Source organism: Monodelphis domestica, chromosome 1 (assembly GCF_027887165.1).
Source record: "Monodelphis domestica isolate mMonDom1 chromosome 1, mMonDom1.pri, whole genome shotgun sequence".
Taxonomy (NCBI): Eukaryota; Metazoa; Chordata; class Mammalia; order Didelphimorphia; family Didelphidae; genus Monodelphis; species Monodelphis domestica.
In genome coordinates, this window is record NC_077227.1 from 474,277,287 (window position 1) to 474,304,946 (window position 27,660).

Below are 27,660 nucleotides of genomic sequence, written 5' to 3' on the forward strand. Positions count from 1 at the left end.
TTAAGTTTATATTATACATTATAACACAGTGGGCCATTAACAAGGTGGGGATATTAAATTTAATGTACTTGGCAAATCAAGCCTTGGTCTCTCCTTACTAAATGGGGGACTGGGGAGGGATGATACCTGTAGATGTAGTGATGTCACTAAGGAGTTGTGAACGGTTTGAAGATAAAAGAGACTCTCCTTGGAGAAGGAAGCATCCTTCATCCTAAACCCAATAGGAATGCCAGCATTTATGAACAATTTCCAGAAAGAATTCTCAAGCCAGTGGGAATGGGAGTGTGATTGATGTTTGAGATGTGTTTCGAATGATTCTGAGACTATAGAGGGAAATAGAAGACCAGGTTCAAAGGGTGTGGGGTTGGGGGGGGGGGCGGAGAATGGATGAATCACCTGAAAGTGTCCAGAGGAAAAGATAGCCTGGGCTTGTTCATCCATCAAGAATACATCACAAGCTCTCCTGCAATGGGAACCGACTAAATGTAATTCCTTTCCTTGAGGAATAGGTACTTGAGATTGTTGGTAAGTTAGGGTAGGTCTGTGGTGAGTCTCAGAGTTCAACCTGTGTGGGCTCAAGACAGCCTGTGCTGGCAGCTAGGTAGCTCTGTAGATAGAGTGCTGGGTTCAGAGCTGGCCTCAGATACTTCCTAGCTGTGTGACCCTGGGCAAGTCACTTAACCTCCACCACCTAGCCCTTACCATTCTTCTGCCTTGGAACCAATTCTTAGTATTGCGTCTAAGATAGTAGGTAAGAGTTTATTTAAAAAGAAAAACAAAGGGCCTTCCGGGTAAACATGGCTGCAATCTAGATGCGAATCACTTCCTCTCCCCGGCACCGAATGAAATAGACTACCTCAAAATAGCATAAAATTCATCCTTGGAAGAACGGAGGGATTCTCCAGTACGCCACAGTAGCGAAGGAAGGTACGTGGAGAGTGAACATTTCCACACTATAAGAAGGAGGAAAAGCTTGCACAAAAATGTGAACTGAGCTGCCCTTCCCCCCCCCCCCCCATCTCCCCCACAGAACCAGAGTAGGGGCACAGAGCGCTCACCAGGGACAGCAAGTGATTAAGGAATGTCTCTGTCTGGGTGGACACACCAGGGTCCCTGGGATATAAGGAGGGCTGCTAGGGAAATACCTCTCAGGGCAGTTTCACTGGAGAACTCTGCACACTGGAGAGTGCGCAGTCCGTGGGAGCCCTTGCAAACTGCGAACAGTGTGGAGTCTCGAGAAACTGTAGAAACTGCCTGAGGCCAAAACTCCACACCTCGCTGTAGTGGGGGGTGGAACGCCAGAGCCCTTGGAAACTAATAGGGAATACCAGAGATCTACCCCTTAGAGTGATCTTACAGGAGATTCCTGCACACTGGAGAGAAGAGTACGGGGGCGGGTGCGCTAACAAACTGCAGAGGCTGTGAAGAACTAGTCTGAGGCAACTTAAATCCAAAGAAAACCCCTCCATATCACCCAGACCTCTGTCTAAAAAGGAAAGGGAAAACCACCAAAGGGGAAGGGATGGCTCACACTGTCCAAGATCAACCCTCCAAGAAGAAAGGGAAAAAAAAGTGACTATTGATAACTTTTATGGAGGGAAAACCCAAGGGACAGAAGAGAAAGAAGATGAAATTCAAACAAAATCAAAACATGCTCCACAAAATGGAAATTATCCACAAGCTCTGGAAGAACTCAAAATAGAGCTTTTCCAAACATGGAAACCTTCTGGCAAGAAAAATGGTAAAAAATTCAGAAAGAGGTCAGCAGCCTGACAGATAAGATCTCACAATTGGAGAAAGAACTGGAGGCCACAAACAGAAGGGCAGAACAAACTGAAAAGCATAACTAGTCCTTAAAGACCAGAATTAAGCAACTGGAAGACAATGATCTTGCAAAACAGCAAGAATTATTAAAGTAAAGTAAAAAAATTAAGGAATTAGAAGAAAACATAAACTATCTCACAGACAAGGTGACAGACCAGGAAAAAAGAGGAAGGAGAGACAACTTGAGAATCATTGGTCTACCCAAAAAACCAGAGATAAACAAAAATCTCGATGCCATACTACAAGAAATCATCGAAGAAAATTGCCCTAATATTCTCGAGCAAGGGGGCAAAATAGAAATAGAAAGGGATCATTAAACACCCTCTATACTAAATCCCCCAAAGACAATGCCCAGGAATGTAATCGCCAAATTCAAGAGCTTCCAAGCTAAGGAGAAAATCTTACAAGAAGCCAAGAAGAGGAACTTCAGATATAGAGGAGCCCCCATAAGGATCACACATGACTTCGCAGTGAACATGCTAAGAGACTGCAAAGCATGTAACATGATATTCAGAAAGGCAAGAGAAATGGGTTTCCAACCAAGAATCAGCTACCCATCAAAACTGACTATATACTTCCAGGGGAAAGTATGGGCATTCAACAAAAAAAGAAGATTTCCAAGTATTTGCAAAGAAAAGACCAGAACTCAGTGGAAAGTTTGACATCCAAACACAAAGAGCAAGAGAAACATGAAAAGGTAAATATGAAAGAAAGGGAAAAGTAGAAAAATATTATCTTTTTCTTTTATTTAAACTCTCTTCTATAAGGACTACATTTATATCAAATTATAAATGTTAATATGTGGGGAAAATGTAATGTGTAACTCTCAAAAATTGTATGCATCATTAGAGTAGTTAGAAGAATTACACATAGGGAAAGATTGGGGCATCAAGATGATATGGAGAAAGGGGGGAAAGAAAGAAAAAGGGAGGGGGGAATCATTGATGGTACTAAGATATACCTCAAGAAATAGAAAAAAACAAAATAGAATAATCTTTCTCACACAAAGATACACATGGGAAGGGGAGGGGAAGGATTCTCCTATAAGAAGGAGAGAAAGAGAGTGCAAATTGGTATTACTTAAAACTTACTCTCAGGGAAATCAACTCTGAGAGAAAAGAACATCTAGATCCATTGGGATCTTGAATCCTATCTTATCCAACAGGGTAAGAGAGAAGGGGAAATTAAGGAGGGGGGGAAGAGAGTATAAAAAGGGAGGGAAGGAGAGGGAGGAGGGCAAGGGAACAAAAAGGGAGGGGCTAGAAAGGGAAGCATATCAAGGAAGGAGACTAGGGGGACTGATCTAAAGTAAATCACTGGTTTAAAAGGGTATAGCTAAAGAAGAAAGGTCAGAATTAGGGGAGGATATCAAAATGCCAGGGAATCCACAAGTGACAATCATAACTCTGAATGTGAATGGGATGAACTCACCCATAAAACATAGATGAATAGCAGAATGGATTAGAATCCAAAACTCTACCATATTTTATCTTCAAGAAACACACATGAGATGGGTTGATACTCACAAGGTCAGAATTAAAGGATGGAGTAAGACCCTTTGGGCCTCAACTGATAGAAAGAAGGCAGGAGTTGCAATCATGGTATCTGATAAAGCCAAAGCAAAAATAGACCTGATTAAAAGGGATAGGGAAGGTAAATATATTCTGTTAAAAGGGAGTATAGACAATGAGGAAATATCACTAATCAACATGTATGCACCAAATGGTATAGCACCCAAATTTCTAATGGAGAAACTAGGAGAATTGAAGGAGGAAATAGACAGTAAAACCATATTAGTGGGAGACCTAAACCAACCAATATCAAATTTAGATAAATCAAACCAAAAAATAAATAAGAAAGAGGTAAAAGATGTGAATGAAATCTTAGAAAAATTAAAGTTAATAGACATATGGAGAAAAATAAATAGGGACAAAAAGGAATATACCTTCTTCTCAGCACCACATGGCACATTCACAAAGATTGATCATACACTAGGTCACAGAAACATGGCATACAAATGCAGAAAAGCAGAAATAATAAATACAACCTTTTCAGATCATAAGGCAATAAAAATAATGATAAGTAAGGGTACATGGAAAGCCAAATCAAAAATTAATAGGAAATTAAATAATATGATACTCCAAAATTGGTTAGTTAGAGAACAAATTATAGAAACAATTAATAATTTCATTGAGGAAAATGACAATGGTGAGACATCGTTTCAAACCTTATGGGATGCAACCAAAGCAGTACTTGGAGGAAAATTCATATCCTTGAGTGCATATATTAATAAATGAGGGAGGGCAGAGATCAATGAATTGGAAATGCAAATAAAAACACTTGAAAGCAAACAAATTAAAACCCCCCCAGAAGAAAACCAATCTAGAGATCCTAAAATTTAAGGGAGAAATTAATAAAATCAAAAGTGATAGAACTATTGAACTAATAAACAAGACTAGAAGCTGGAACTTTGAAAAAACAAACAAAATAGACAAAGTACTGGTCAATCTAATTTAAAAAAGGAAAGAAGAAAAGCAAATTAACAGCATCAAAGATGAAAAGGGGGACCTCACCTCCAATGAAGAGGAAATTAAGGCAATCATTAAAAACTACTTTGCCCAATTATATGGCAATAAATATACCAATCTAGGTGATATGGATGAATATCTACAAAAATATAAATTGCCTAGACTAACAGAAGAATAAATAGAATTCTTAAATAATTCCATATCAGAAAATGAAATCCAATAGGCCATCAAAGAACTCCCTAAGAAAAAATCCCCAGGGCCTGATGGATTCACAAGTGAATTCTATCAAAAATTCAAAGAACAGGCAATCCCAATACTATACAAACCATTTAACATAATAAGCAAAGAGGGAGTTCTACCAAATTCCTTTTATGACACAAATATGGTACTGATTCCAAAGCCAGGCAGGTCAAAACGGAGAAAGAAAACTATAGACCAATCTCCCTAATGAATATAGATGCAAAAATCTTAAATAGGATACTAGCAAAAAGACTCCAGCAAGTGATCAGAAGGGTCATTCACTATGATCAAGTAGGATTTATACCAGGAATTCAGGGCTGGTTCATCATTAGGAAAACCATCCACATAATTGACCATATCAACAAGCAAACCAACAAAAATCACACGATTATCTCAATAGATGCAGAAAAAGCTTTTGATAAAATACAACACCCATTCTTTTTTTTTAATTTTATATTTTATTTGATCATTTCCAAGTATTACTCATTAAAGAAAAAGATCATTTTATTTTCCTCCCCCACACCCCCCGTAGCCGACGCGTGATTCCACTGGGTATTACATGTGTTCATGATTCAAACCCATTGCTATGTTGTTAATATTTGCATTAGGGTTTCCTTTAGAGTCTCTCCTCTGTCATGTCCCCTCAACCACTGTAGTCAGGCAATTGCTTTTCCTTGGTGTTTCTACTCCCACAGTTTATCCTCTGCTTATGAATAGTGTTTTTTCTCCTAGATCCCTGCAGATTGTTCAGGGACATTACACCGCCTCTAATGAGAAGTCCATTACATTTGATTATACCACAGTGTATTAGTTTCTGTGTACAATATTCTCCTGGTTCTGCTCCTCTTGCTCTGCATCACTTCCTGGAGGTCATTCCAGTCTCCATGGAATTCCTCCACTTTATTATTTCTTTTAGCACAATAGTATTCCATCACCAACATATACCACAATTTGCTCAGCCATTCCCCAATTGATGGGCATCCCCTCGTTTTCCAGTTTTTGGCCACCACAAAGAGCGCAGCTATGAATATTTTTGTACAAGTCTTTTTGTCCATTATCTCTTTGGGGTACAGACCCAGCAGTGCTATGGCTGGATCAAAGGGTAGATATTCTTTTGTCGCCCTTTGGGCATAGTTCCAAAATGCCCTCCAGAATGGTTGTATCAATTCACAACTCCACCAGCAATGAATTAATGTCCCTACTTTGCCACATCCCCTCCAGCATTCATTACTTTCCTCTGCTTTGATAAAATACAACACCCATTCTTATTAAAAACACTAGAAAGCATAGGAATTGAAGAACCTTTCCTAAAAATAATAAACAGTATATATCTAAAGCCATCAGCCACCATCATCTGCAATGGGGATAAACTAGAAGCCTTCCCAATAAGATCAGGAGTGAAACAAGGATGCCCATTATCACCTCTACTATTTAACATTGTTCTAGAAACACTAGCAGTAGCAATTAGAGATGAAAAAGAAAGTGAAGACATTAAAATAAGCAAGGAGGAGACCAAGTTATCTAACTCTTTGCAGATGATATGATGATCTACTTAAAGAATCCTAGAGAATCGATGAAAAAGCTAGTCAAAATAATCAACAACTTTAGCAAAGTTGCAGGATGCAAAATAAACCTGTATAAATCATCAGCATTTCTATATATTTCCAACACAGCTCAGCAGCAAGAATTAGAAAGAGAAATCCCATTCAAAATCACCTTAGACAAAATAAAATACTTAGGAATCTATCTCCCGAGACAAACATAGGAACTATATGAACACAACTACAAAACACTCTCCACACAACTAAAACTAGACTTGAGCAATTGGAAAAACATTAACTGCTCATGGGTAGGACGAGCCAATGTAATAGAAATGACCATCCTACCCAAACTTATTTATCTATTTAGTGCTATACCCATTGAACTTCCAAAAAAATTTTTTTTTGCTAATTCAGAAAAAACCATAACAAAGTTAATTGGAAGAACCAAAGGATCAAGGATATCCAGGGAAATAATGAAAAAAAAATTATAAAGGAAGGGGGCCTTGCAGTCCCAAATCTCAAACTCTATTATAAAGCAGTGGTCATCAAAACAATTTGGTACTGGCTAAGAGACAGAAAGGAGGATCAGTGGAATACCTTGGGGTAAGTGACCTCAGCAAAACAGTATATGACAAACCCAAAGACCCCAGCTTCTGGGACAAAAACCTACTATTTGACAAAAACTGCTGGGAAAACTGGAAGACAGTGTGGGAGAGACTAGGTTTGGATTAATACCTCATACCCTACACCAAGATAAACTCAGAATGGGTGAATGACTTGAACATAAAGAAGGAAACTATAAGTAAATTAGGTGAACACAGAATAGTGTACATGTCAGACCTGTGGGAAGGGAAAGACTTTAAAACCAAGCAAGACACAGAAAGAGTCACAAAATGTAAAATAAATAATTTTGACTACATCAAATTTAAAAGTTTTTGTACAAACAAAACCAATGCAACCAAATTGAGAAGGGAAGCAACAAATTGGGGAACAATTTTCCTAACAAAATCCTCTGACAAAGGTCTAATTACTCAAATTTATACAGAGCTAAATCAATTTTACAAAAAATCAAGCCATTCTCCAATTGATAAATGGGCAAGGGACATGAACAGGCAGTTTTCAGCCAAAGAAATCAATACTATTAATAAGCATATGAAAAAGTGCTCTAAATCTCTTATAATCAGAGAGATGCAAATCAAAACAACTCTGAGGTACCACCTCACACCTGGCAGATTGGCTAACATGACAGCAAAGGAAAGTAATGAATGCTGGTGGGGTTGTGAATTGATCCAACCATTCTGGAGGGCAATCTGGAACTATGCCCCAAGGGTGATAAAAGATTGTCTGCCCTTTGATCACTGGATAGCACTGCTGGATTTGTACCCCAACGAGATAATAAGGAAAAAGACAGGTACACGAATATTCACAGCGACGCTCTTTGTGGTGGCCAAAAATTGGAAAACGAGGGGATGCCCTTCAATTGGAGAATGGCTGAACAAATTGTGGTATATGTTGGTGATGGAATACTATTGTGCTAAAAGGAATAATAAAGTGGAGGAATTCCATGGAGACTGGAACAACCTCCAGGAAGTGATGCAGAGCAAAAGGAGCAGAACCAGGAAAACATTGTACACAGAGACTGATACACTGTGGTACAATCGAACGTAATGGACTTCTCCATTAGTGTCAATACAATGTCCCTGAACATTCTGCAGGGATCTGGGAGAAAAAACACTATTCATAAGCAGAGGACAAATTGTGGGAGTAAAAACACCGAAGAAAAGCAACTGCTTGACCACAGGGGTGGAAGGGACACGATTGAGGAGAGACTCTAAATGAACACCCTAATGCAAATACCAACAACATGGAAATGGGTTTGAATCAAGAACACATGTGATACCCAGTGGAATAGTGCATTGACTATGGGAGGGGTGGTGGGAGGCGGGGAGGAAAAGAAAATGATCTTTGTTTCCAAGGAATAATGTTTGAAAATGAACAAATAAAATAATGTTTAAAAAAAAAGAAAAACAAAGACTTAGCCTTTGGTTCGGTTCAGGGTTCAGTCTGTGACCCTAAAGAGGGATTCAAGTTAGAGCAAAAAATAAGTGAACTTCAATGACTCTCATGGGAATGATCTCTATAATAGGTTGAATTAAATATTTGATAAATAATACTACTAAAAATTATTTTTTGCAGTGTTTACACTGTGAAATTTCAAATCCATGCTCTAACCATTGCACAACCTGCTGCAGACTCACAACACCAAAACATTTTGAGCCTAAATGTATAGGAAAAAAATGTTTCTCAGAGAAGTTTGGTTTCATTGACCAGTCTCCAGAGTCACATACAATTGAACACCTCTTCCCTTCCAACTCTTTATCCCTTCAAATGAAACCAGCTCCTTTTCAGGGAAGTCTCCAGGTCAATCTTTTCTTTTAAGTCACTGTCTCCAAATGTAGGTACCACTGGTAATGAGGTAAACAGCATGCATCCTTCGCAAGGATTTGCATTTTAAGGGAAGGTCATTTGAGAGGCAGCCTGGTGTAGTGGGTAGCGAGCTGGTCTCAAAAGTGGGTAGACTTGGCTTTAAATTCTGCCTCTGGTACCAGCCTTGGAACCCTGGTCAAGGAACCTCTCAGTGCCTGAGGTGACTCTAAAATTATCCTCTGTAGAATAAGTTGCCTATCTGCATCAGCATCAGTGGAAGGAGTTTTCTCTCAGGGAGCTCCCAAACTGAGTAAATCCTAAGTGTGCAGGAAAAAGAGGGGTGTTAAACCCAAACAATGAATTTCTCATTGTAGAATTGTGGGCCCAGTGGCAGCTAGATATATTTTGGTGATAAGGGTTCTTTTTCAGGCTTAGCAGATTCTCCAGATACCTTCCAATTTCACCATCTAGGCAACTCCTTTCAGGCTGGCTCCTTGGACAGAAACTATAAGATATTTTTTGATTGAAGAAGAAATCTTTCCTGGGAAGATGATATGACAGGGAGCTTTTCAAGGGCTTTCTAGGGTCAGGGCAGCAGAATCATTTACTAAGGAACAAGGATAGTTGTCAGATTCTCCAGTTGCGGGCTGAGATTTTCTCACAGCAGCTGCCACCAAGTCCACTGAGGCCAGAGATAACCGGGCAGTTCAGAGTGGAACATTAGTGTACTTCGGGGCATCCTTATGGGAGAGCAAAGCAGTGCATAGATCAGACAACTGGTAATGAGGTAACAGCGTGTGTCCTTCCTTCACGTGGGTGATGGAACACGACTTAGAGAAAGGTGATAGCGTCCTGCAGAGATCCAGAGAGTATGGCTGATTGCTGCAGAGCCTGAAATATCATGACTATCATTAGGACATCTGAGAGGGGAAATGAAAGGGACGGGGGATGCTGCCTCATGCAGAGTCAGGGCAAACACCTGGAACAGGACAAGGTGGGAGAGGGTAGGGGGAGCAGAAGCCACTTCCCAGAGCAAAAGAAAAGTCTAGCATGGGAGTTCTTCTTTCCAATTGTTCTTCATTTTACTTTCTGTGCCTGGGATTCAGGAGCTCAGAATCAGTGGTGATGTGAACCAATCAGCCTTATTAAGTTCTCACCGTAACCAAAAGAGAACCTTACATTTATAGAAAGCTTTGCAGCCTTCAACCAGGTACTAGCCAGGCTCCACAGGGGATTCAGGACAAATGGAAGATGTGATCCTGCTCTATGGTGTTTGAAACTATATGTCCAGATCTATGATAGGCTTTCCTGGGAATATAAAATAAATATAAACACCACCTCTGCCCTGAGGAGCACACATTCTTGTTAGAAAGAGAACAGTATGAGCAGATATCTAATATTATTTTCGATTTACTTTGATAGAAAGTGTTCTGAATTATATTTTTTGAGAGGGTAGGGGACTTAGACCTGCAACTTAATCAGTGCAAAGAACTATCTGCATTGATTAGCAACATGTCTTAGAGAGTTAGTTGCCTGGGCCTCTGAAGGATGAATGACTTGGCCAGGATCACCGAAGGATCCAACACCCGGCCTTCTTGATTCCAAGACTACTCGATATCTGATGCTGTTTCTATGTATCATGCTCTTTCTACAGTTTGACCTTCTTTGATGATTCAGAATGACAAAATTACTATCTTTGATTGTTCAGTGCCACGAAACAATGCTTGTTGCTACACTATCATAATGATAGTTCGTTCGTTCGTTCGTTCGTTCGTTCGTTCGTTCGTTCGTTCGTTCGTTCGTTCCTTCCTTCCTTCCTTCCTTCCTTCCTTCCTTCACTCCTTCCCTCCTTCCCACCTTCCCTCCTTCCCACCTTCCCTCCTTTCTACCTTCCCTCCTTCCCTCCTTCCCTCCCTCCCTCCCTTCTTTGTTTCTTTGTTTCTTTCTTTGTTTCTTTGTTTCTTTCTTTGTTTCTGTTTCTTTGTTTCTTTGTTTCTTTGTTTCTTTGTTTCTTTGTTTCTTTGTTTCTTTCTTTCTTTCTTTCTTTCTTTCTTTCTTTCTTTCTTTCTTTCTTTCTTTCTTTCTTTCTTTCTTTCTTTCTGTCTTTCTCTCTTTCTTTCTCTCTCTCTCTTTCTTCCTTCCTTCCTTCCTTCCTTCCTTCCTTCCTTCCTTCCTTCCTTCCTTCCTTCCTTCCTTCCTTCCTTCCTTCCTTCCTTCCTTTCTTACCTTCCATCTTATAATCAATACTGTATATTGGTTCCAAGATAGAAGAATGGGAAGGGCTAGGCAATGGGGGTTAAGTGACTTGTCAGGGTCACACACCTCGGAAGTGTCTGAGACCAGATTTGAATCCAGGGCCTCCCATCTCTATCCATCTCCCATCTCAATCCATGTAGGCACCTAGATGCCCTCTTTATCCTTTATTTTGAAGAGGACCATGTCCCTCAGGGTGATGTCTTGATTTGTGCACAAATCAGATTTAAATGAGGCAACATTGCACAAAGTCATCAGCCTTATTCTCTCTTCTAGAGTCATTCAAGTCCAGTAGCAAGACAAAAGTCAGGATGACTGGTGGTAGTCTGAGATGCTTGGATGACTTTGGCATCTAATATCTGACCAAGTTCTAGGCATTCCACAGTCCCTGCTTCAGCCACCTTTGTGTCTGTTGGGACAAATTGTTCTCATCCATCCATTCCACTGGAAGAAGTCTTCCCATGCTTGGGGAGGACATCCCCTAAGTTACTGACAGGTTTGAGACCTCTAGGTTACCCTCAACTTTTTTTTTTTGGCTTTCCTAGGGTGTGGCCACTGTGCATGCTATGGCTTCTTAGAGCCACAAGTTAAAGTTTCTATGTAATTATATTATATCTAGCACTTAAATAGCATTTTAAAGTTTGATCTTCATAGAAGATCTATGATATTGGTGCTATTCTTCTTCTTCCAATTTTACAGATGAGGAAACCAAGGCTGAGAGATATTAAATGACTTTCCCAGAGTTACATAATTAGTTAAGTATCTGAGGTAAGATTTGGATCCAAGTTTTCTTAACATCAGGTCAACACACTATCTGTTGTACCAATATTTGTGAATTATTTTATTTACATTGGACTTCTGAAATAGGTAATGTAAGTATCCCTATTTAATGGATGAGGAAATTAAGTCTCAGAGACATAAAATGATTGGTTCAAGTTCACACAGCTAGTCAGTGTCAGAGTTGAAACATTCCCCACTACAGTTTTTTGATTATTCATCTTTATAACATCTCTCAAATATGTTCCCTTCTCTTCCCTGACTCTGCCATGATCTTAGTGGAAGCCCTCATTACCTCAGGCCTTGATTACTACAATAGGCTGTGGGTGAGCCTATTTCAAGACTCTCACTACTCCAATTCATTCTCCATTCAGTCACTAGAGTGATTTTCCTAAAACATAGACTATATGGAGACTATATCTCCATCACCTCCCCACCACCCAATCAATAAATTCTAGTGGCTTCCTATTGCTTCCAACAATAAATACAAAATGCTCTGTTTGGCATTCAAAGCCCTTTATAACCTAGCCCCCTTCTATCTTTCCTGTCTTCTTGTACCTTACTCCTACCATGTACTTTTGAATCTAGTTGCAGGGGTCTCCACATTATTCCAAGAACAAGACACTTTATCTCTTAGTTTAGGGTATTTTCTCTGGCTGTATCCCATGCCTGGAACACTCTTCCTCCACCATTTTGTCTACTGATTTCACTGGCTTCTTTTAAGTCTCAACTAAAATCTCATCTTTTAGGAAACCTTCCCCTCTAACTCCTCTTAATTCCAGTGATTCCCCTCTTAAAATGATTTCTTATTTATTCTGTATATAGCTTGCTTTGTTTCTTGTCTCCTTCATTAGGCTATAGAAACTCGAGGGCAATGATGGTCTTTTGCCTCTTTGGTATCCCTAGTACTTAGCACAGTGCTTAGCGCATTGTAGGCACTTAATGTTTAGTAGATTGAATCAAATTGAGAAAATGCTTGAGTGATATTTCCTCCTCTCTTACTGAACAAAGTCTAAACTTTATCTGAGCTCTTGCTATTCCAAAGTCTTTCTTCATTTATATTCTGGGTTCAGGGTATGTTCTAGATAAGTTAGTGGAGTCTTGCTTCTCCAATTAGACTATAACCATGGTGGCAAACCTATGGCACATGTGCTACAGGGGGCATTCATTCTTTTTTTATTTTTTTATTTTTTATTTTTTAATTTTTATTTGGTCATTTCCAAACACTATTCATTGGAAACAAAGATCATTTTCTTTTCATCCCTCCCCCCTCCCACCACCTCTCCCATAGCCTACGCGCAATTCCATTGGGTATCACATGTGTTCTTGATTCAAACCCATTTCCATGTTGTTGGTATTTGCATTAGAGTGTTCATTTAGAGTCTCTCCTCAGTCGTATCCCCTCCACCCCTGTATTCAAGCAGTTGCTTTTCATCAGTGGTTTTACTCCCACAGTTTATCCTCTGCTTGTGGATAGTGTTTTTTAGATCCCTGCAGAATGTTCAGGGACATTGTATTGACACTAATGGAGAAGTCCATTACGTTCGATTGTACCACAGTGTATCAGTCTCTGTGTACAATGTTTTCCTGGTTCTGCTCCTTTTGCTCTGCATCACTTCCTGGAGGTTGTTCCAGTCTCCATGGAATTCCTCCACTTTATTATTCCTTTTAGCACAATAGTATTCCATCACCAACATATACCACAATTTGTTCAGCCATTCTCCAATTGAAGGGCATCCCCTCATTTTCCAATTTTTTGCCACCACAAAGAGTGCAGCTATGAATATTCTTGTACAAGTCTTTTTCCTTATTATCTCTTTGGGGTACAAACCCAGCAGTGCTATGGCTGGATCAAAGGGCACACAGTCTTTTATCGCCCTTTGGGCATAGTTCCAAATTGCCCTCCAGAATGGTTGGATCAATTCACAACTCCACCAGCAATGAATTAGTGTCCCAACTTTGCCACATCCCCTCCAGCATTCATTACTTTCCTTTGCTATCATGTTAGCCAATCTGCTAGGTGTGAAGTGATACCTCAGAGGTGTTTTGATTTGCATCTCTCTGATTATAAGAGATGTAGAACACGTTTTCATGTGCTTATTAATAATTTTGATTTCTTTGGCTGAGAATTGCCTGTTCATGTCCCTTGCCCATTTATCAATTGGAGAATGGCTTGATTTTTTGTATAATTGATTTAGCTCTTTGTAAATTTGAGTAATTAAACCTTTGTCAGAGGTTTTTATGAAGATTATTTCCCAATTTGTTGCTACCCTTCTGATTTTAGTTACATTGGTTTTGTTTGTACAAAAACTTTTTAATTTGATGTAGTCAAAATTATTTATTTTACATTTTGTGACTCTTTCTAAGTCTTGCTTGGTTTTAAAATCTTTCCCTTCCCAAAGGTCTGACATGTATACTATTCGGTGCTCATCTAATTTACTTATAGTTTCCTTCTTTATGTTCAAGCCATTCACCCATTCTGAATTTATCTTGGTGTAGGGTGTGAGGTGTTGATCCAAACCTAATCTCTCCCACACTGTCTTCCAATTTTCCCAGCAGTTTTTATCAAACAATGGATTTCTGTCCCAAAAGCTGGGGTCTTTGGGTTTCTCATAAACTGTCTTGCTGAGATCATTCACGCCAAGTCTATTCCACTCATCCTCCTTTATGTCTCTTAGCCAGTACCAAATTATTTTGATAACCATCGCTTTATAGTATAGTTTGAGATATGGGACTGCAAGTCCTCCTTCCTTTGCATTTTTTTTTCATGATTTCCCTAGATATCCTTGATCTTTTGTTCTTCCAAATGAACTTAGTTATGGTTTTTTCTAATTCAGTAAAGAAGTTTTTTGGTAGTGCAATGGGTATGGCACTAAATAAGTAAATTAAGGGGCACATTCATTCTGTGGGCACATACACCATCGCCCCAGCATAGAGTTTATCAGAGTTCATTACTAGAAAGCCAGAGGGATGTAGGGCCAGGTTGCTCCTCGCCCCCTTGCCTGAGGACATTTCTCATATCATCCACCCCTCTAAAAGGTTTACCATCACTGGACTATAAGCTCCTCAAAGGAGAGACTATTCTTTCCCTTTTCTTTTACTTCCTCCCCCAAAACCATCTAGCTGAAGTTTGCACATATAATAAGTAGGTACTCTGTAAATAGTAAAGATTTATTGCTTTGAATTGAAATGGCTTAACCATCTTTTTCCTAGTTGTCCCTTTGAAAGCTGACTAGGAAAGAAGCCCTAGAGGAGATAGCTCTTAGGTCATGCCTTTGTGGTAGGGGGTACGAGAGAAAGCCAGCTCCTACATCTGCATGAGCTTCAGCCAACGAGACTCAGATGAATCTAAGGAGAGCCTGGGAAGTCTCATACCTATAACTTTAAATTAAAAAAGCAATGTACTGTTTATTGGTTCTCGAAAGCTTCTGTGGAGCGGCAGGCTCATAAAGATCACATTATAGTACAAGCCATTATGCAAAGAGTTTACTATATATACATTTCTAAATGGTTCAGCAAACAGCAGCCTACTTATGGGCAGAGAAGGATAACTGGTTCATTTGGGGTAACAAATGATCCTTGATTTGATTTTAAATGCAATGACAGCCAAATTTATTTCTTATTTAATCACTTCCCTGAGCTGTTGAGGACAGGATGATATTAAACTACACAATGCAGAATATGACTACTGAATCTGTTGAAATAGGCAAAAGAATATATTATGTTTATAGGGGAGAGAAAGATTGTATGGCGATGCATATAACCAGAATGGGTATTTTTGTCATTTATACAGTAGCTTATATCATTATTTTTTCCCAGTTCCAATTTTTCAGTAATAAAAATACAGGAGATGTGATTTGCTTTGCATTACAGATAAACCATCTTGATTCTTTATTAAATATTTTTATTAATCTGAAGTACTACAAAGCGTTTTAGCAGATAAATCAGACTCTGAGCAGTCGTTTTCCCTCTGCTATAGCTCCATAAAGTGGATTCATTTATGAGTGTGCAATACCAGAAAAGAAGGTTTCCATATTCATTAATATGCTCCCTTATGTCCCTGTTTTTATGGCCATGTGTACTCGGCAGAAGTGGTGCTAACGGGATATTTGTTCTCCAAAATAAAATAGGTTTGGGTAATCTGCTCTGTAATCCCCTGTTTTGTGTTCTATTTAATTAGGAATTACAATACAGATATCACTCAAATAGCTATGGGTTGGAAAATGAGGCTTCTCTGTCCTGGCTAGTAGGAAGCAGAAGAAGAGGGATGTCTTCTCTTACATTATTGCCCACACCTACTGAGAATCTCTGTCAAAACAGGAAAACCTTTGCTTTGGGGTTGGTATGAGAGTTTAAAGAATAAAAGAGAAGAAAGATCAGGTCCTAAGTGGCTATGCCAAATAGGGACATAGGCCATTCAGTGCCATTTTAAAAAAGTTGTTTCCCCACCCAAACCAGATTGTGAATTCAAAACTATGCCAGAAGATTCGAGCCCTTATTGGTTTGTTCAGGAGTTCTCAGAGGCTCAAGGTATAGGAGATCCAAGGACAGGAGGAATAGAACACAGAAAAAAAGGAGAATTCGTAATCTCAGAATTTAAAAAGCACCTCTTGTCCAATCTATACCTCAAAAATCACCCCTCCAATAATTATATTGGTCAAGGGGTTTTCCAGTTTTGCTTGAACCTACAACATCCCTGAGTAATCCATTCTAGTCTTAGATAGCTCCAGTTGCTCATCTTTATGTGTAAGGGAAAATTTCTTAAATCTTTCTCTTTGTATCTTCTATCTATTGCCAGTGAGGTGGTACAGTGGATAGAGCACTGGGCCTCGAGGCAGAAAGACTCATCTTCCTGAGTTCAAATCTGATCCCAGACACTTCCTAGCTTGTGACCCTGGGCCAGTTCCTCAACCCTATTTGCTTCAGTTCCTCATCTGTAAAATGAGCTGGAAAAGGAAATGGCAAACTACTCCAATATCTTTGCCAAGAAAACCGCAAAGGGAGTCACAAAGAATCAGACATGACTGAACAACAATAATATCCATTGCTCCTGGTTTGGGAACCAAGCATGAAAATTCTATCTCTCTCTATAATAGCCCTCCAAATACTTGAAACTAGCTTTTATGCCATCTCCCCCCTCTCACCTCTTTCTTCTTTTCTCATGCCAAACATGATCAGTTTTCCAAATGACCTATATATTATGACCTTAATGCCCTCCAGCATCCTGTATGTCCTTCTGTGGACAATCTGCAGCTTGTCAATGCTTTCTCTAAAACACAGAGCCTATAGATAAATATAATATTCCAGGTGAGGTCTGACCAGGACAGAATATAGAGGCACTGTCACCTCCCTAGTTCTGGACACTAGGACTTTCTAAATGAAGCCCAAGATAGTATTGGCTTTGGAGGGCTGGACTATAATATTATTGTCTCATATTGAGCTTGTAGAACATCAGAATCCCAGATTTTTTTCGAACAATTTACTCTATAGTAATGTTCTAGATGGGCAGTCAGTGGATAAAGTGACAAGACTGGAGTCAGGAAGACCTGAGTTCAAATATGGCTTTAGACACTTACTAGCTGTGTTAATCTTGACAAATCACTTAACCCTGTTGGTCTGTTTTCTCATCTGTGAAATGAGCTCCAGAAGAAAATGACAAATCACTCCAGTATTTTTGCCAAGCAAAGTCTAAATGATATCATGAAGAGGCAGACGGGATTAAAACAACAAAAAGCAGTTTTACATAAACTGCTATATACTTTTAAGAAGAGGACTCTGGATTATTGTTGTTAAAGTTTATAGATAGCAAGAAGTAAGGACCTGGTACAGTTAGATAGAGTGCTAGATTGTGAGTCAGAAATAACTGAGTTCAAATATTACCCCAGACACTTACTATCTGTGTGACCCTGGGCAAGTCACTTAACTATGGAGGCAGAAAGAGGTAACTGATATATAAATGACAAATTCCTCCTCCATAAACTGAGGATAAAGGCACCTATCTTTTTTATATTTAATAATATTTATTAAATATTTATCTTGAAGTATAAGGAAGTGAGGCTAGCAGAAACCAAGAGCCGCTCCTCCCTCCTCCATTATGGATCCAGAGAGAGTATGTGGACAGAAAAAGAAACTCAAAACTGCTTCCATGTGAGGAGATGCACAAACAGGAAAAGGAAAAGGGAATTATGGGAAATGTAGACTCAAGAGTTCAAGATTCTAAATCAATACATGTCCCCCATGATCCTTTGGGAGACTAGTCTCTCCAATGGATCATGAAAACATAACTAACTTATAGCTTTAACTAGAGGTATATACAAATGTTACAGTTTTTAAAGGAAAATTACAATAATTTGGGGATAAGAGGAAAATAAAAGGGAAAAGGAACAAAACCAATAATAGGTGCATTGACAAAAAGCCAATTAGAGGGCAGTCCCCTTTGGAATACGATTGTACATTCAAAACAAAAAGCATTTCAACCTCATCCCCCCAAGTTCAAATTCGTCATATCTCAAAGTTTACTCTGGATCTTCTAGTACAGTGTGCAGTATCTGCAGGCATCTTCACAGCACCTTCTTCATTCTGGGAGGTAGTCTCTTGTTCTAAATTTGGCTCAAATTCAAGTAAAAGTTCACAACAATAACATAGTCCCACCCCCCACCCCCAGTAAACTAATAATACATTCCCTACCCTGGGGAGTATCTAGGGATGCATGTAGGAATTACACAGGGATACATGGTCAAGTCATAAGGCATATGAATCAAGTATAAAAAAACCCATCAAGGAATCAAAGAAATTAAAATTAAAAAGTAACTTCTGAGTCAGATAAAAATATAAAAAGAAAACTTGAAAAAATTCTGGGAAGAAGGGAAAAAAAAAGAAAAAAAATCACAATTCACAACAGGTTCTTATAGTGATCCATGTCCCATAAGTATACAACAACAATTAGTCACTAACCCAATTTAGCAGTCTGGACTACAATAAGTTGTCACATCATGAGAGAAAATAGAAAAAGAGACTAGATCTCAAGACGAATGGGAAATAGAATTTCCTGGTTCAACCCTTTTCTTTACTTTTTTCAGGATAATGGAGCTAGAGCAAAAGATGTTATATGCTTGATATAGAGAGTGGTACAATAAAATCTTGGATTTACCATATGTTAAATAGCCTCAACCTCGAGTCTTCATACATGATCAAGTCATTGTGCTTGTTTGGCGCTTTGCAAGTCAAGTTCTGTGCTCCTTTGTGACCCATTTGTCCTTGGATTAGACATAGTCATCGAGCAAAAGTCTCATAATAGTTAAATAACTCATGGCAGGTTGCCATAGTCCAAAGGTTTTTGGGTATGTGTTTTATGTGCTAGGTAAATGAATATCTTAGCTTATGCTATTGCAAAAGGTAGAAATAGTTTAAAAAACATTTTCAATACTAGTGACATGTGTTTCAAAGGCAAAAAAAATGAGAAAAGAAGGAAAAAAATAAAATACTGTATGACATGTAGGAAGAAAACAAGATGTTAAAATTGTGTATAGTTGACAATTACAGAGGTAAAGTATAGGACTAGTTTTCAAAAAATAAGATTTGTTTCCTCTTTGACTTGCCATGATCCACAGTGTAAATGCAAATAAGGCAGATAAAATGATGTGAGTGCAAATGAGGGGGCAACTGGGTAGCTCAGTGGATTGAGAACCAGGCCTAGAGATGGGAGGTCCTAAGTTCAAATCCGGCCTCAGCCACTTCCTAGCTGTGTGACCCTGGGCAAGTCACTTGACCCCCATTGCCTAGCCCTTACCACTCTTCTGCCTTGGAGCCAATACACAGTATTGACTCCAAGACGGAAGGTAAGGGTTTTAAAAAAAAATGATGTGAGTGCAAATGAGATAGACAAAGCAATAATACATTCAAGAAAATACAAAAAAAATTAATAAAGGCACAAAATGTTACAAAAGGCACATTGGGTCAATTTACGTCACTAATACAGATTTTCTTCTATGAGGTAGTACATGTGTTCACTACAAGGCAATTTGTGCAAATACAAGTATCAATCAAATAAAGTACAACAAAATGGTACAAATCCAGCAATAAAGAAGTCAAATCACAATTGATAGTCAAATATAATCAGTGCAAGCAATTATTCAACAGAAGGTACTTGTTTTACATGGCTACAATGAATCCATGAGTCCCTCTATCCAAGAAGTACCTATCTTGCAGAGTTGTGAGAATCAAATGTGATAACACATTTAAAACACTCTGCAATCTTTACAATAATTCATAAATTTATTATTGTAATAAAAATTTTGCACAAAGGCAACATTTTGTCACAGGTTAATTCACAAACCCATTGGAAAATATTGACTAAAGGCTTCCTCCCTCCCTACAATGAACAATTGATTTCTTAAGTGCCTCAGACAGTGTGTGATGAGGCATTTGCCCACTCTCCCTTCTTTCCTCCCTCTGAAAAGTGTACTCTAAAGAAAAGAAGAGAGCCAGAAACTTGCATTACTTCTCTGGGACTGGCCATCAACTCACTCCCTCTATGTGGGTGTATGCATGGGTAATTATCCTTTGTGTTTTAAGATGCTTCTTGTTGTATCTTAGCCTACAGCTTCCCCAGCATGGCTGACTCAGAAAGAGGCATGGTATATTTGTTGGTTCTCAAATCACCCTGAGATGTCAGTGCAAGGTGAGGATGGGGAATACAGCCCTCTGGGACAAAAGGATCAAATCTCAGGGAGTCTAAGTGTGTCAGACAAAAAAGACATCTCGCCTGTTTTCAGTAGAATGCCTTTTGACCTTCATCTAGATTTTTCTGCTTTAAAAACTGCTTGAATTTCAATATCCCACTTCCATCCCAGTTCCTCAAATTTGGCATTCCTGAGAAATGGTCATTTTCCATCTCCTCTGGCCTCTGCTTTATTCTGGCACCTTGAATCCTTCCCATCATTTCCTGGGAGGGTGTTTCCCCTCAGGCCTGGTGATGGCCCTAATCACCATATATGCTAGCTCTCTTGGGACAATTTGATTATTCTATTAGGTAGGTAATGAGCTGGATAATATAGAAAGGTAGTTGGATTTGGAAAGCAATCTAGGGGATCTCATGGTTCAGTTTTCTGCCTTCAAGGCAGGTAAGATATTGTTGTTGTTCGGTTATTTAGGTTGTGTCCAATTCTCCATAACCCTGTTTGGGGTTTTCTTGGCCAGGTTGTTACAGTGATTTGCCATTTCCTTTTCTAGCTCATTTTATAGATAAAGAAACTGAGGCAAACAGGACTAAGTGACTGGTCTAGGGCCACACAGTTGGTAAGTATCTATAAGCAGATTTTAACTCAGGAAGAGTCTTCTTTACTTCAAGCCCAGCACTCTATCAGCTGAGCCACCTAGCTGTCCAAATGTGGGACTTGGTGCCAAGGAAGAAGAAGTGTTTTGTTAGAGATGATTCAGCTACCTAGTGTCCGAATCAGGACTAGAATCCAGTCCTTGGACTCTCAGACCATTGATCTTTTGATTATACCATATTGCCTTTTGTTTTATATATGCTGATCTATCATTTCATAGAATATTCTTCAGCTGCTTTGGGACAGACACAGGGCTAGACTTAAGGACTAATGGGGAAAACTCTAGGCTGCAGTCTAGTGTTTGATGGGTATTTAAACCTAAACTTTCTCTTTGACCTGCCATGGCAGTGCATGGCGACAACTCTGTGAAAGGTTAGACATCAAAGGTACATTGTCTACAGGAGGTCCTAGTGAAAAGGCATTCATTTCACTTCAGAGTGGCCCTCTAGCCTTGGACCATCAGTACAACAGAGAATTTGTTAGAAGGAGAGTGAGCTTTCACCTTGGGCCTGGAGTGGTTGCCACACAGAATGGAAAGTTTCCTAGGGAGGAACCTGACAGGGATAAACCTTAGGTGCTAGAAATCGGAGAGGTCAAGGAGACTCAGTATTTACCCAAATGTTTCAGGCAGCGTACTTGAGGAGAATATGAAGTGCCCCTTTCTAATGATTGTGAGGCTGCAGCTAAATTATTAATGGAGGGGAATGATTTCATATTTAATCTAAAGACTATTAATTACACTGCAGAAGAGCTGTGGGCCCTCCACGGAGTCCTCCTCGACAACTGAATTATTTAGTGTTGCCCAATATTTTAACTCTGTGTCAGCAAAGACAGGACCACACCCCTTCATACATACCCCCGTAAAGGAAGGGAGCAGGATAGGAGGAGGGGAGGGGAATTTCTGCACAAATGTTTTTTTCCGGATATTTACAGAAACAAGGCAGCCAGTAAATTGCCCCTTTCCATCCTTTAACTCTATCCCTAACACAGGGAATTTCCAAAAAATCATTCATTTCTAAAATTTGTGCCCATAAGTCAACACAACCAATATTTGCTAAATACTCACTTTGTGCATGATCTTCTGCTGGACTTTGTTATCAGGGAGATAGGAGAAAAGATTTAGGCTCCATCCTTAAAAAAACCTAGGGAGACAGGACTTTTACAAATGAAGCATCTTTAGAATGATCTAGGGCCAAAGATGATGGGTGGAATAGGAGTGTTAAAATGGTTATCTGTAGGTGATAGCTGGGTAGCTTAGTGGATTGAGAGCCAGGCCCAGAAATGGGAAGTCCTGGGTTCAGACACTTCCTAGCTGTGTGACCCTGGGCAAGTCACTTAACCCCCTTTGTTTAGCACTTACCACTCTTTTGCCTTAGAACCAATATATAGTATTGAGCCTAAAGCAGAAGGTAAGGGTTTAAAAAAATAACTATGCATAGGAAGACCATGGTGGGCAAGGTATATGGCCAAGGAAGGATTCCTGGAGGAAATAATTCTAAGGCAGAAATTAAGAGTTTAAAAAAAAATAGCTGTATGCATAGGAGGGCCATAGAGGACAGGGTATGTGGCCAAGGAAGGATTCCTGGAAGAAACAGAACTACTTTGAAGGATGAATAGGAATTAATAAGATGTAAATCAAGCATTTGTTGAATGACCACCACTCATCTAAGATGTTGTTGCAATTCCTGCTCAGATACAGACTAGTCTAGATGAGACCTTTTAGACTCTTATAACTCAGATGTTCTATGATTAAAGAAGGGCATTCTAGATGGGGGAATAGAATGAGTGAAAGCACAGAGAGAGGAAAGAACCTCATTTCCATAGGAGACTAACAAAGAAACAGTCTCTTTATAGCTAATGATGTGTGTGTGTGTGTATGTGTGTGTGTGTGTGTGTGTGTGTGTGTGTGTGTGTGTGTGTGTGTGTGTATGAAAGAAGTTATATGGGTCTAGTGAGGCCATATTATGGAGAACCACACTGCACCGAGTGCTTCTAGAAAAAAAAAAAGAAAATCTTTTTGGGGGTGACGGAAAGGGTTTGGATTTGCTACAATAAGCAATTGAAAGTTCTTGATCCAAAAAGCAATGATAAAGTCATAAATAGTGTGAAGGTCAAAAACTGTCACAATGCATGTACTTAAAGCAGTAATATTGGGAGGGTAAAAAATATGAAACTAGTCATGAGTTTGCGCATGATTTTTATTCAGAGTACTTGCTCATTTTCGAAGTGTTCAATTTTAACATGTCCTGTTACTAAGCCTTGTGGCAGGAAACTGAGTCACAGCTCTTCTCTTTCTCAGTTTTTTAATTTCAGTCCTATATCCTTCACACCACCCCTATTTCTTTGGTCAGTGTTGAAATATTACTATGAGTGAATAAATGAATGGTTAAGTGAATAAAATAAACGATTATTAGGTGCTCACTATGTGCAAAAGTTCTGGAGCTAAAAATAGAAAAATAAAACAGTCTTTGATTTCAAGGAGCTTAATTTTTAAAAAATAATTTTTCTGAAATATATGATCAGTCATGTAGTGCAATGGGGATATGATGAGGGTTTTGATGTTAAAAGATCACTCTACTGAAAATATGAATAACATGGAAAGAGGTTTTGAACAATGATCCATGTATAACCCAGTGGAATTGCTTGTCAGCTTTTGGACGGGGGAGGAGCTACCCAGCTGCTCCCCATGGAAAAATATTCTAAATTAAAAAAAATAATTTTTCTGGGGGCTACTAGGTGGCTCAGTGGATTGAGAGTCATGCCCAGAGTTGGAAGGTCCTGGATTTAAATTTGGCCTCAGACACTTCCTAGCTGTGTGACTCTGGGAAAGTCACTTAACCCCCATTGCCTAGCCTTTACCACTCTTACCATTCTTCTGCCTTAGAACCAATGCATAGTATTGATTCTAAGATGGAAGGTAAAGATTTAAAAAAATTAAAAACAAATTTTCCCCAGTTAATGTGTAAAAATAATTTTCAGCTTTATTTAAAAAAATTCTGAGTTCCCTCTCCCCTCCCTGAGACAGCAAGTAATTCAATATAGGTTATACATGTGCAGTCATGCAAAACATATTTCCATATTAGTCATGTTATGAAAGGAAACACAGACCAAAAAAAAAACCATGAAAAAAATAAAGTGAAAAATAGAAAGCTTTGATCTGCTCTCCAGGAGCTTGTGTTCCAATAAGAGAAGACAATATATATATGGATTTCAGCCTGAAGTCAGATGGAAAAGTCCCTGTGCTCCTTAGGGTGCAATGGATGGCAATACATCTTTTTCTTTTTTTCTTTTTCAAAACATTTACCTTCTGTCTTAGAATTAATACTAAGAATCCAAGGCAGGAGAGCTGTGAAGGATAGGCATTAGGGGTTAAGTGACTTGCCCAGGTTTACACAGCTAGGAAGTGTCTAAGGCCATATTTGAACCCAGGATCTTCTGTCTCCAGGCCTGGCTCTTTCTCTACTGAGCCATCTAGCTCTCCCCAGCCTCTGCCGCCAGTGTATCTTTTTGAAGTGTAATGTCCATTGATAACGAACAAAAGAAAACACCTCTGTTGTGGAAGCTGAACCATTTGACAATACTAAGAATATTGGTTTCAAAGGTCTTTCTGTTGTGTATTTTTGTAGCTGTGACTGCTGAGGAGGGAGGCCTTGCAGCACCTGCAGAGACAGTTGCCAGGTCACATCGCCACAGTGGCTCCTTCTCTGGTTTCTGGGACTGGCTTGGAAGCAGGGCAGGTGGTCTGGGAGTCCTGCTGTTCCTGGTGCTCTTGAGTGCAGGGTCCTGAGATGTCTTTGCCAGGATTTGAGGTGTGAAGGTGGTCAAGTTGGCAACAGTGGTTTGACTCACCTGGGAAATGCTGCCTCCTGTCACACACCCTTAAGGCTGCCAATAGGAATGATATATAGTCATAGGGCTATAGTGGAAAGAGCTTTGGGAGAAAGGAAACCCAGAGGAGAAGCTCTTTCATTTAGTCACTGTGGGACTGATGGCTTTGGGGGCCTTCAGCTTCCTCATCTGTACAATGGCATTGTTAAGCTAGTTGACCTCTAAGGTCCTTTCAACCTCGAAGTCTAAGAAGTTCAATGCCAAGTTCATTTGTGCTCGGTCTGGCAGGGGTTGGGAGTAAAGGGCCATGGTGCAGGGTAGTTACAAGGAGTTACATTGAAGAAAGGGAGGAAAAAAGAGAGAGCAGGTCACTAGCTTGGCAGAGTACCAAGTGAACAGGGTGTTCCAGCCGATTGGAACTGTATTTATATGCAGCCAGCTGCCCTGTCTGAGATTGCACACAAGCCGAATAGATGCTGAGTTGATCATCCGGATGGGAGGGGAGTATGGAGCCCTGGGAGCTTAGTTCAGCTCTCATCTGTCCTGTGGAGGCAGTGGGATAAAGGCCAGAACAGACTGGGCATCAGCCATGCTTCGTATAATAATCCCTTGCATATCACACAGGAAGTCCTGTCTTTTTGTCCCTTACAGAATCAGTCCCCAGGCTTGAACTTTCTTAGCCTGGAAGTTCAACCTGCTTTGATTGCTATGTCCAGAATTTACAGAGGTTACGCACCAAGGCCACTCTTGTAGATTTATGGGGGTGGTTTGTTTTAGTGATGTGGGGCTTAGAAGGAAAGAAAGGTGCTTGGGCTCTCAATGCAGAGCAATGTATCAGAATAAACATTGAGCTGGGATTTAGTATGTGATGGGCTCCCCTCATGGAAGGTGAATGGAGGTTAGGCACTGTCCCTAACATAGCTGGCAACTCACCACATTACCTTGAGCAAGCCTTTTCCCTCTCTGAGCCTCAGTTTCCACCTCTGTAAAATGAGATATGTTAGACAAGGTACCCTCTGCTAAGATCTTTTGCAGTCTTCATAGTGCATGTGCTATGATTCTAAGTTTAATGAGGTTCTGGGAAATCCATTCAGGTACTACTGCTGGGTTTTCCCCTTACATGCTCCCAGAATCTTAAGGAATATCCATTTAGCCAGCAAGATCTCCACTCTGCTCTTCCTTTCAGGCCTTCCCTTCCCCTTCCCCCGCCATGTTTGTTGGATCAACATCAATATTAAGATCCATGAGCACTCTCTCTGAGATTTCGAGACTGATAATTAAAAAGCATAATGGGTGGTTTAATAATCCTGTGGCCGCGGTGCAGTTTGCCTCACATTATGAGACCATTTCACCATAAGCTCAATTAAGTTTTCCACGGCCTGGATGGGCTGTCCCAGTAGTTCAAACGATTAGGCAAAATCGGGCTCCTTGGGATGCCAGACAGAGCTGGAGTCTGGCACTGTGCTTGCAGCCTGTTTGGTTCCTGAAGCTAAATTAAAATCCTATTGTCCTGGGTGGTTAATATTTCATGCTCTTGTTTCCAGCAATTAAATTGTGTCATTGTGCCAGAATGAGGAGAGAAAGACGGACCCTCCTGGAGGGACTGAGGTCATAGCTGCCCTTCTCTGGGGGAGCAGAACAAGAGTTCCTTCAAGGTGGGGGCTGCAACTGCAAAGAGCACTAATCAGGAGGATTAAGAAATTGAGATGATGCTCCCCTCCTCTCCAAATCCTGACTCCCTCTTCTCTACCACCTCTGGCTGCAGCACCTCACTCAAAGTGATGAGGTAAGAAAGAGAGAGAGATTTTGGCATCCCTGTCTCTAGGCTTTCCTAAATATAATACATATTCAGGAGATTGGTTCTGTCCCCAGTTCTCTCAGCTGTGTGAATTTAAGCATATAACCTAACCTCTCTGAAAATCAGTTTCCTCATCTATAAAATGGACATATGATAATACTTCCTCACATTACTACTTCAAAAGGATTCTGGGAAGAAAGCACTTTATGAACTATGACATCATACAAATGTGAGCTATTTTATGTACATACACAGATATGGTACTTTATGATTTAGGGTTTACAAGGTACTTTGCTCTTTTCAATCTTACAAAGTAGTTAGTGCAATATTTTAATATCTTATTTTACAGATGAGAAAACTCAGAGGGTTTCAGAAAACTCAGAATGCTCAGAGGGGTTCAGTTATTTGCCAAAGGCCATATAACTATGGGCTTGGATCCTGGGATTTTAATTTAGCTGACATGTTACTCAAACCAAAATTTTCACTGGATCCACATTACAGGATAAAATCCAAATTTCTGGGATTCAAGGCCCTCCACAGACCTCTCCGACCCTCTGCCTCCATCCTTATATCAACTGATATACAACATGAACTCAGATAGGATTATTTTACAGTGTCTTGGCTGCTAGGCTCACTCTAGCTCTCCAACTTTATTCTATTTCCTGTCCCTGAAATATTCTCCTGCTCTTTACTACCTATCCAAATCTTCCTCCTTCTCTATGGCTTAGCCCACATCCCATGCCTAACACTAAGCTTTCCTGCATTTCAGTTATTTCTTCCCTCCTAAATCTGTTGTCACTGATCTTTGGGTACTCATTACATGTAACCCAGTACCATTAGTTTCTTTCTTGCTACATGTATCCTATCTAACCAGGTTTTGAGCTGGTGTGGCATTTCAGCACTGCATAGGAGGGAGAGCAACCCATTGTGAGATATTTACTTATAAGTCCTGTAAATAATTCCCTGACCAGAATGCCATAGCACCACCATCCCCTCTTCCCTGGTCTCCTAGGTCTGGCATCAGGTATATACCATATAGAAGGGACTTCCCCACTTGAACCAGAAAAGAACAAAAAATTGCATACAAACCAAAATAACTCCCTTAGCAAACA